Source organism: Scyliorhinus torazame, chromosome 19 (genome assembly GCF_047496885.1).
Source record: "Scyliorhinus torazame isolate Kashiwa2021f chromosome 19, sScyTor2.1, whole genome shotgun sequence".
Classification (NCBI taxonomy): domain Eukaryota; kingdom Metazoa; phylum Chordata; class Chondrichthyes; order Carcharhiniformes; family Scyliorhinidae; genus Scyliorhinus; species Scyliorhinus torazame.
In genome coordinates this window covers 11,061,888-11,073,509 of record NC_092725.1, presented here as the reverse complement: position 1 = coordinate 11,073,509, position 11,622 = coordinate 11,061,888, and positions in this window count along the sequence as shown.

Below are 11,622 nucleotides of genomic sequence, written 5' to 3'. Positions count from 1 at the left end.
TCCCGCGCTCCCTTCCACCCGGCACACCAGTCCGCAGGAACGGAGCTCAGGAAGAGCCGGTCCTGTAGCCCACCCCTGGGGCTGCACCGGACCCACCGGGGGTGAATGTGGTGAATGTAAATACAGTCAATTCACCAGTTATGTTCTATGTTATTAACCCTGTGGGTTTTATCGGTGGGCCATTGATTGGCTGCACCCACAGGGGGAGATGTTGGAGCATGTGCGGGCTCCAGCCATTTGGAGGAGTATAAGAGTAGGTTGCCTGTGGGACTGTCCTCCGTATGTACCCGTCGCAGGCAGGCAAAGTGGATAGTGAATTAAAACCACTGTTTTGCTCCGACACAAGACCTTGATTGGATTGATGGTTGCATCAGTAGATATCTCCCTGAGAGAGAGAGGGGAGACTGAGAGACACCAGTCAGTGTACAGATATCTCCCTGAGAGAGAGAGGACTGAGAGACACCAGTCAGTGTACAGATATCTCCCTAAGAGAGAGAGGGGACTGAGAGACACCAGTCAGTGTACAGATATCTCCCTGAGAGAGAGAGAGAGGACTGAGAGACACCAGTCAGTGTACAGATATCTCCCTGAGAGAGAGAGGGGACTGAGAGACACCAGTCAGTGTACAGATATCTCCCTGAGAGAGGGGACTGAGAGACACCAGTCAGCGTACAGATATCTCCCTGAGAGAGAGGACTGAGAGACACCAGTCAGTGTACAGATATCTCCCTGAGAGAGAGAGAGGACTGAGAGACACCAGTCAGTGTACAGATATCTCCCTGAGAGAGAGAGAGGACTGAGAGACACCAGTCAGCGTACAGATATCTCCCTGAGAGAGAGGACTGAGAGACACCAGTCAGTGTACAGATATCTCCCTGAGAGAGAGGGGACTGAGAGACACCAGTCAGTGTACAGATATCTCCCTGAGAGAGAGAGAGGACTGAGAGACACCAGTCAGTGTACAGATATCTCCCAGAGAGAGGACTGAGAGACACCAGTCAGTGTACAGATATCTCCCTGAGAGAGAGGGGACTGAGAGACACCAGTCAGTGTACAGATATCTCCCTGAGAGAGAGAGGGGACTGAGAGACACCAGTCAGTGTACAGATATCTCCCTGAGAGAGAGAGGGGACTGAGAGACACCAGTCAGTGTACAGATATCTCCCTGAGAGAGAGAGAGGACTGAGAGACACCAGTCAGTGTACAGATATCTCCCTGAGAGAGAGAGAGGGGACTGAGAGACACCAGTCAGTGTACAGATATCTCCCTGAGAGAGAGAGGGGACTGAGAGACACCAGTCAGTGTACAGATATCTCCCTGAGAGAGAGAGAGGACTGAGAGACACCAGTCAGTGTACAGATATCTCCCTGAGAGAGAGAGAGGACTGAGAGACACCAGTCAGTGTACAGATATCTCCCTGAGAGAGAGAGAGGACTGAGAGACACCAGTCAGTGTACAGATATCTCCCTGAGAGAGAGAGAGGACTGAGAGACACCAGTCAGTGTACAGATATCTCCCTGAGAGAGAGAGAGAGGACTGAGAGACACCAGTCAGTGTACAGATATCTCCCTGAGAGAGAGAGGGGACTGAGAGACACCAGTCAGTGTACAGATATCTCCCTGAGAGAGGGGACTGAGAGACACCAGTCAGTGTACAGATATCTCCCTGAGAGAGAGAGGACTGAGAGACACCAGTCAGTGTACAGATATCTCCCTGAGAGAGAGAGGACTGAGAGACACCAGTCAGTGTACAGATATCTCCCTAAGAGAGAGAGGGGACTGAGAGACACCAGTCAGTGTACAGATATCTCACTGAGAGAGAGGGGACTGAGAGACACCAGTCAGTGTACAGATATCTCCCTGAGAGAGAGAGGGGACTGAGAGACACCAGGCAGTGTACAGATATCTCCCTGAGAGAGAGGGGACTGAGAGACACCAGTCAGTGTACAGATATCTCCCTGAGAGAGAGAGAGGACTGAGAGACACCAGTCAGTGTACAGATATCTCCCTGAGAGAGAGAGAGAGGACTGAGAGACACCAGTCAGTGTACAGATATCTCCCTGAGAGAGAGAGGGGACTGAGAGACACCAGTCAGTGTACAGATATCTCCCTGAGAGAGGGGACTGAGAGACACCAGTCAGTGTACAGATATCTCCCTGAGAGAGAGAGAGGACTGAGAGACACCAGTCAGTGTACAGATATCTCCCAGAGAGAGGACTGAGAGACACCAGTCAGTGTACAGATATCTCCCTGAGAGAGAGGGGACTGAGAGACACCAGTCAGTGTACAGATATCTCCCTGAGAGAGAGAGGGGACTGAGAGACACCAGTCAGTGTACAGATATCTCCCTGAGAGAGAGAGGGGACTGAGAGACACCAGTCAGTGTACAGATATCTCCCTGAGAGAGAGAGAGGACTGAGAGACACCAGTCAGTGTACAGATATCTCCCTGAGAGAGAGAGGGGACTGAGAGACACCAGTCAGTGTACAGGTATCTCCCTGAGAGAGAGAGGGGACTGAGAGACACCAGTCAGTGTACAGATATCTCCCTGAGAGAGAGAGAGGACTGAGAGACACCAGTCAGTGTACAGATATCTCCCTGAGAGAGAGAGAGGACTGAGAGACACCAGTCAGTGTACAGATATCTCCCTGAGAGAGAGAGAGGACTGAGAGACACCAGTCAGTGTACAGATATCTCCCTGAGAGAGAGAGAGGACTGAGAGACACCAGTCAGTGTACAGATATCTCCCTGAGAGAGAGAGAGAGGACTGAGAGACACCAGTCAGTGTACAGATATCTCCCTGAGAGAGAGAGGGGACTGAGAGACACCAGTCAGTGTACAGATATCTCCCTGAGAGAGGGGACTGAGAGACACCAGTCAGTGTACAGATATCTCCCTGAGAGAGAGAGAGGACTGAGAGACACCAGTCAGTGTACAGATATCTCCCAGAGAGAGGACTGAGAGACACCAGTCAGTGTACAGATATCTCCCTGAGAGAGAGGGGACTGAGAGACACCAGTCAGTGTACAGATATCTCCCTGAGAGAGAGAGGGGACTGAGAGACACCAGTCAGTGTACAGATATCTCCCTGAGAGAGAGAGGGGACTGAGAGACACCAGTCAGTGTACAGATATCTCCCTGAGAGAGAGAGAGGACTGAGAGACACCAGTCAGTGTACAGATATCTCCCTGAGAGAGAGAGGGGACTGAGAGACACCAGTCAGTGTACAGATATCTCCCTGAGAGAGAGAGGGGACTGAGAGACACCAGTCAGTGTACAGATATCTCCCTGAGAGAGAGAGAGGACTGAGAGACACCAGTCAGTGTACAGATATCTCCCTGAGAGAGAGAGGGGACTGAGAGACACCAGTCAGTGTACAGATATCTCCCTGAGAGAGAGAGGGGACTGAGAGACACCAGTCAGTGTACAGATATCTCCCTGAGAGAGAGAGAGGACTGAGAGACACCAGTCACTGTACAGATATCTCCCAGAGAGAGAGAGGGGACTGAGAGACACCAGTCAGTGTACAGATATCTCCCTGAGAGAGAGAGGGGACTGAGAGACACCAGTCAGTGTACAGATATCTCCCTGAGAGAGATGGGACTGAGAGACACCAGTCAGTGTACAGATATCTCCCTGAGAGAGAGAGGGGACTGAGAGACACCAGTCTGTATACAGATATCTCCCTGAGAGAGAGAGGGGACAGAGAGACACCAGTCAGTGTACAGATATCTCCCTGAGAGAGGGGACTGAGAGACACCAGTCAGTATACAGATATCTCCCTGAGAGAGAGGGGACTGAGAGACACCAGTCAGTGTACAGATATCTCCCTGAGAGAGAGGGGACTGAGAGACACCAGTCAGTGTACAGATATCTCCCTGAGAGAGAGAGGGGACTGAGAGACACCAGTCAGTGTACAGATATCTCCCTGAGAGAGAGGGGACTGAGAGACACCAGTCAGTGTACAGATATCTCCCTGAGAGAGAGAGGGGGGACTGAGAGACACCAGTCAGTGTACAGATATCTCCCTGAGAGAGAGCGGACTGAGAGACACCAGTCAGTGTACAGATATCTCCCTGAGAGAGAGAGGGGACAGAGAGACACCAGTCAGTGTACAGATATCTCCCTGAGAGAGGGGACTGAGAGACACCAGTCTGTGTACAGATATCTCCCTGAGAGAGAGAGGGGACTGAGAGACACCAGTCAGTGTACAGATATCTCCCTGAGAGAGAGCGGACTGAGAGACACCAGTCAGTGTACAGATATCTCCCTGAGAGAGGGAGGGGACTGAGAGACACCAGTCAGTGTACAGATATCTCCCTGAGAGAGAGAGGGGACTGAGAGACACCAGTCAGTGTACAGATATCTCCCTGAGAGAGAGGGGACTGAGAGACACCAGTCAGTGTACAGATATCTCCCTGAGAGAGAGAGGACTGAGAGAGACCAGTCAGTGTACAGATATCTCCCTGAGAGAGAGAGGGGACTGAGAGACACCAGTCAGTGTACATGTATCTCCCTGAGAGAGAGAGGGGACTGAGAGACACCAGTCAGTGTACAGATATCTCCCTGAGAGAGAGAGGACTGAGAGAGACCAGTCAGTGTACAGATATCTCCCTGAGAGAGAGAGGGGACTGAGAGACACAAGTCAGTGTACATGTATCTCCCTGAGAGAGAGAGGGGATTGAGAGACTCCAGTCAGTGTACAGATATCTCCCTGAGAGAGAGAGGACTGAGAGAGACCAGTCAGTGTACAGATATCTCCCTGAGAGAGAGAGGGGAGACTGAGAGACACCAGTCAGTGTACAGATATCTCCCTGAGAGAGAGAGAGGGGACTGAGAGACACCAGTCAGTGTACAGATATCTCCCTGAGAGAGAGAGGACTGAGAGACACCAGTCAGTGTACAGATATCTCCCTGAGAGAGAGAGGGGAGACTGAGAGACACCAATCAGTGTGCAGATATCTCCCTGAGAGAGAGGGGACTGAGAGACACCAGTCTGTGTACAGATATCTCCCTGAGAGAGAGGGGACTGAGAGACACCAGTCAGTGTACAGATATCGTCCTGAGAGAGAGAGGGGACTGAGAGACACCAGTCAGTATACAGATATCTCCCTGAGAGAGAGAGAGGACTGAGAGACACCAGTCAGTGTACAGATATCTCCGAGAGAGAGAGGGGACTGAGAGACACCAGACAGTGTACAGGTATCTCCCTGAGAGAGTGGGGACTGAGAGACACAGTCAGTGTACAGATATCTCCCTGAGAGAGAGAGGGGACTGAGAGACACCAGTCAGTGTACAGATATCTCCCTGAGAGAGAGAGGGGACTGAGAGACACCAGTCAGTGTACAGGTATCTCCCTGAGAGAGTGGGGACTGAGGGACACAGTCAGTGTACAGATATCTCCCTGAGAGAGAGAGGGGACTGAGAGACACCAGTCAGTGTACAGATATCTCCCTGAGAAGGGACTGAGAGACACCAGTCAGTGTACAGATATCTCCCTGAGAGAGAGAGGGACTGAGAGACTCCAGTCAGTGTACAGATAGCTCCCTGGGAGAGAGAGTGGACTGAGAGACATCAGTCAGTGTACAGATATCTCCCTGAGAGAGAGAGGACTGAGAGACACCAGTCTGTGTACAGATATCTCCCTGAGAGAGAGGGGACTGAGAGACACCAGTCAGTGTACAGATATCTCCCTGAGAGAGAGGGGACTGAGAGACACCAGTCAGTGTACAGATATCTCCCTGAGAGAGAGGAGACTGAGAGACACCAGTCAGTGTACAGATATCTCCCTGAGAGAGAGGAGACTGAGAGACACCAGTCAGTGTACAGATATCTCCCTGAGAGAGAGAGGGGACTGAGAGACACCAGTCAGTGTACAGATATCTCCCTGAGAGAGAGAGGAGACTGAGAGACACCAGTCAGTGTACAGATATCTCCCTGAGAGAGAGGGACTGAGAGACACCAGTCAGTGTACAGATATCTCCCTGAGAGAGAGGAGACTGAGAGACACCAGTCAGTGTACAGATATCTCCCTGAGAGAGAGGAGACTGAGAGACACCAGTCAGTGTACAGATATCTCCCTGAGAGAGAGAGGAGACTGAGAGACACCAGTCAGTGTACAGATATCTCCCTGAGAGAGAGAGGGGACTGAGAGACACCAGTCAGTGTACAGATATCTCCCTGAGAGAGAGAGGGGACTGAGAGACACCAGTCAGTGTACAGATATCTTCCTGAGAGAGAGAGGGACTGAGAGACACCAGTCAGTGTACAGATATCTCCCTGAGAGAGAGAGAGGACTGAGAGACACCAGTCAGTGTACAGATATCTCCGTGAGGGAGGACACAATCCCAATGGACCCAAACCCCTTCCCGTTCAGTCCCACTGTACACAATCCCAATGGACACAAACCCCTTCCCGTTCACTCCCACTGTACACAATCCCAATGGACCCAAACCCCTTCCCGTTCACTCCCACTGTACACAATCCCAATGGACCCAAACCCATTCCCGTTCACTCCCACTGTACACAATCCCAATGGACCCAAACCCCTTCCCGTTCACTCCCACTGTACACAATCCCAATGGACCCAAACCCATTCCCGTTCACTCCCACTGTACACAATCCCAATGGACCCAAACCCCTTCCCATTCACTCCCACTGTACACAATCCCAATGTACCCAAACCCCTTCCCGTTCACTCCCACTGTACACAATCCCAATGGACACAACCCCCTTCCCGTTCACTCCCACTGTACACAATCCCAATGGACCCAAACCCCTTCCCGTTCACTCCCACTGTACACAATCCCAATGGACCCAAACCCCTTCCCTTTCACTCCCACTGTACACAATCCCAATGGACCCAAACCCCTTCCCGTTCACTCGCGCTGTACACAGTCCCAATGGACCCAAACCCCTTCCCGTTCACTCCCACTATACACAATCCCAATGGACCCAAACCCCTTCCCGTTCACTCCCACTGTACACAATCCCAATGGACCCAAACCCCTTCCCCTTCACCCCCACAGTCCACAATCCCAATGGACCCAAACCCCTTCCCGTTCACTCCCACTATACACAATCCCAATGGACCCAAACCCCTTCCCGTTCACTCCCACTATACACAATCCCAATGGACCCAAACCCCTTCCCGTTCACCCCCACTGTACACAATCCCAATGGACCCAAACCCCTTCCCGTTCACTCCCACTATACACAATCCCAATGGACCCAAACCCCTTCCCGTTCACTCCCACTATACACAATCCCAATGGACCCAAACCCCTTCCCGTTCACTCCCACTGTACACAATCCCAATGGACCCAAACCCCTTCCCCTTCACCCCCACAGTCCACAATCCCAATGGACCCAAACCCCTTCCCGTTCACCCCCACTGTGCACAATCCCAATGGACCCAAACCCCTTCCCGTTCACTCCCACTGTACACAATCCCAATGGACCCAAACCCCTTCCCGTTCACCCCCACTGTACACAATCCCAATGGAACCAATCCCCTTCCCGTTCACTCCCACTGTCCACAATCCCAATGGACCCAAACCCCTTCCCGTTCACCCCCACTGTACACAATCCCAATGGACCCAAACCCCTTCCCGTTAACTCCCACTGTCCACAATCCCAATGGACCCAAACACCTTCCCGTTCACTCCCACTGTACACATTCCCAATGGACCCAATCCCCTTCCCGTTCAGTCCCACTGTACACAATCCCAATGGACCCAAACCCCTTCCCGTTCACTCCCACTGTACACAATCCCAATGGACCCAAACACCTTCCCGTTCACTCCCACTGTACACATTCCCAATGGACCCAATCCCCTTCCCGTTCAGTCCCACTGTACACAATCCCAATGGACCCAAACACCTTCCCGTTCACTCCCACTGTACACATTCCCAATGGACCCAATCCCCTTCCCGTTCACTCCCACTGTACACAATCCCAATGGACCCAATCCCCTTCCCGTTCAGTCCCACTGTACACAATCCCAATGGACCCAAACCCCTTCCTGTTCACTCCCACTGTACACAATCCCAATGGACCCAAACCCCTTCCCGTTCACTCCCACTGTACACAATCCCAATGGACCCAATCCCCTTCCCGTTCAGTCCCACTGTACACAATCCCAATGGACCCAAACCCCTTCCTGTTCACTCCCACTGTGCACAATCCCAATGGGCCCAAACCCCTTCCTGTTCACTCCCACTGTACACAATCCCAATGGACCCAATCCCCTTCCCGTTCAGTCCCACTGTACACAATCCCAATGGACCCAAACCCCTTCCCGTTCACTCCCACTGTACACAATCCCAATCGATCAAGGATCACCGTGCAAAAATCTAAATTAAATCCATTTTTAATTAGCCAGAACGCTCAAAAAAAAAAATCAACATTTATAAGTTAACGTTTACACTTTGAACCACAGAAGACAACAGGACTCATGTTAACCAATAAACCAGAGGCTCTATTTGAAAATATTCTGGAGGGACGTTGAGGGTGATCGATGGGGCGTTGAGGGCGAGGGGGAGGTACACGGAGGATGAGGGGAGGGACTCGGAGGGTCGGGGGAGGGACGTTGAGACGAGGGGAGGGACAGGGAGGATGAGGGGAGGGACAGGGAGGCTGAGGGGAGGGACGCCGAGGGCGAGGGGAGGGACGCCGAGGATGAGGGGAGGGTCACGGAGGATGAGGGGAGGCACACGGAGGATGAGGGGAGGGACACGGAGGATGAGGGGAGGGATGTTGGGGGCGAGGGGAGGGACACGGAGGGCGAGGCCCGGTTGCCCCACTGCTCGGTCTGTGACGTATTCTCTCACTAATCCAGTGACTGGGAGTTGTGCCCAGGTCGGAGGTTGAGGAATCTTTACTGACCCTCCGCAGGGTAGAGTCTGCCCAAACTGACCCCGGACCCTTACCGCTGCAAGAGAGTCCCTGTCGTGGTGCACAGTGTCGCGGTGCCCCCTGTCCCGGTGCCCCCTGTCCCGGTGCCCCCTGTCCCGGTGCCCCCTGTCCAGCAGGTTTAACCACCAAGTGGTGACAGGGTGATTCGGTCAGAGGAGGAGGTGGGCGAGCAAAAGGAGCTTCCCCTCACGTGTGGTCACTGTTGCAACATCCGAATACGGAATTAGCACCCAAAATCCCAGTAAATCCAATTCAACAGTGCGGCACTCCCTCAGTACTGACCCTCTGACAGTGCAGCACTCCCGCAGTACTGACCCTCTGACAGTGCGACACTCCCTCAGTACTGACCCTCTGACAGTGCAGCACTCCCTCAGTGCTGACCCTCTGACAGTGCAGCACTCCCTCAGTACTGACCCTCTGACAGTGCGGCACTCCCTCAGTACTGACCCTCTGACAGTGAAGCACTCCCTCAGTACTGACCCTCTGGCAGAGCGAGTGAGGAAGAGCGCGAGCGAGGGGGAGAGCGAGCGAGGGGCAGAGCGAGCGAGGGGCAGAGCACGAGCGAGGGGGAGAGCGAGCGAGGGAGGGAGCGAGGGAGAGAGCGAGGGAGGGAGCGAGCGAGTGGGAGAGTGCGAGCGAGAGGGAGAGAGCGAGCGAGGGAGCGAGCGAGAGGGAGAGAGCGAGCGAGGGAGCGAGCGAGGGAGGGAGCGAGCGAGGGAGAGCGCGAGCGAGAGGGGAGCGAGCGAGGGAGAGCGCGAGCGAGAGAGCGAGGGAGAGAGCGAGGGAGAGAGCGAGGGAGAGAGCGAGGGAGAGAGCGAGGGAGAGAGCGAGGGAGAGAGCGAGGGAGAGAGCGAGGGAGTGAGCGAGGGAGTGAGCGAGGGAGAGAGCGAGGGAGAGAGCGAGGGAGAGAGCGAGGGAGAGAGCGAGGGAGAGAGCGAGGGAGAGAGCGAGGGAGAGAGCGAGGGAGAGAGCGAGGGAGAGAGCGAGGGAGAGAGCGAGGGAGAGAGCGAGGGAGAGAGCGAGGGAGAGAGCGAGGGAGAGAGCGAGGGAGAGAGCGAGGGAGGGAGGGAGGGAGGGAGGGAGAGCGCGAGAGAGGGAGAGAGCGAGGGAGAGAGCGAGGGAGAGAGCGAGGGAGAGAGCGAGGGAGAGAGCGAGGGAGAGAGCGAGGGAGAGAGCGAGGGAGAGAGCGAGGGAGAGAGCGAGGGAGAGAGCGAGGGAGAGAGCGAGGGAGAGAGCGAGGGAGAGAGCGAGGGAGAGAGCGAGGGAGAGAGCGAGGGAGAGAGCGAGGGAGAGAGCGAGGGAGAGAGCGAGGGAGAGAGCGAGGGAGAGAGCGAGGGAGAGAGCGAGGGAGAGAGCGAGGGAGAGAGCGAGGGAGAGAGCGAGGGAGAGAGCGAGGGAGAGAGCGAGGGAGTGAGCGAGGAGAGAGCGAGGGAGAGAGCGAGGGAGAGAGCGAGGGAGAGAGGGAGGGAGAGAGGGAGAGAGCGAGGGAGAGAGCGAGGGAGAGAGCGAGGGAGAGAGCGAGGGAGAGAGCGAGGGAGAGAGCGAGGGAGAGAGCGAGGGAGAGAGCGAGGGAGAGAGCGAGGGAGAGAGCGAGGGAGAGAGCGAGGGAGAGAGCGAGGGAGAGAGCGAGGGAGAGAGCGAGGGAGAGAGCGAGGGAGAGAGCGAGGGAGAGAGCGAGGGAGAGAGGGAGGGAGCGAGGGAGGGAGCGAGGGAGGGAGCGAGGGAGGGAGCGAGCGAGTGGGGAGAGTGCGAGCGAGAGGGAGAGAGCGAGCGAGGGAGGGAGCGAGGGAGGGAGCGAGCGAGGGAGGGAGCGAGCGAGGGAGAGCGCGAGCGAGAGGGAGAGAGCGAGGGAGAGAGTGAGGGAGAGAGCGAGGGAGAGAGCGAGGGAGAGAGCGAGGGAGAGAGCGAGGGAGAGAGCGAGGGAGAGAGCGAGGGAGAGAGCGAGGAGAGAGCGAGGGAGAGAGCGAGGGAGAGAGCGAGGGAGAGAGCGAGGGAGAGAGCGAGGGAGAGAGCGAGGGAGAGAGCGAGGGAGAGAGGGAGGGAGCGAGGGAGGGAGCGAGGGAGGGAGCGAGGGAGGGAGCGAGCGAGTGGGAGAGTGCGAGCGAGAGGGAGAGAGCGAGCGAGGGAGGGAGCGAGGGAGGGAGCGAGCGAGGGAGGGAGCGAGCGAGGGAGAGCGCGAGCGAGAGGGAGAGAGCGAGGGAGAGAGTGAGGGAGAGAGCGAGGGAGAGAGCGAGGGAGAGAGCGAGGGAGAGAGCGAGGGAAAGAGCGAGGGAAAGAGCGAGGGAAAGAGCGAGGGAGAGAGCGAGGGAGAGAGCGAGGGAGAGAGCGAGGGAGAGAGCGAGGGAGAGAGCGAGGGAGAGAGCGAGGGAGAGAGCGAGGGAGAGAGCGAGGGAGAGAGCGAGCGAGGGAGGGAGCGAGGGAGGGAGCGAGGGAGGGAGCGAGCGAGGGAGAGCGCGAGCGAGAGGGAGAGAGCGAGGGAGAGAGCGAGGGAGAGAGCGAGGGAGAGAGCGAGGGAAAGAGCGAGGGAAAGAGCGAGGGAAAGAGCGAGGGAGAGAGCGAGGGAGAGAGCGAGGGAGAGAGCGAGGAGAGAGCGAGGGAGAGAGGGAGGGAGAGAGGGAGGAGAGAGGGAGGGAGAGAGGGAGGGAGAGAGGGAGAGGGAGAGAGGGAGGGAGAGAGGGAGGGAGAGAGAGGGAGGGAGAGAGGGAG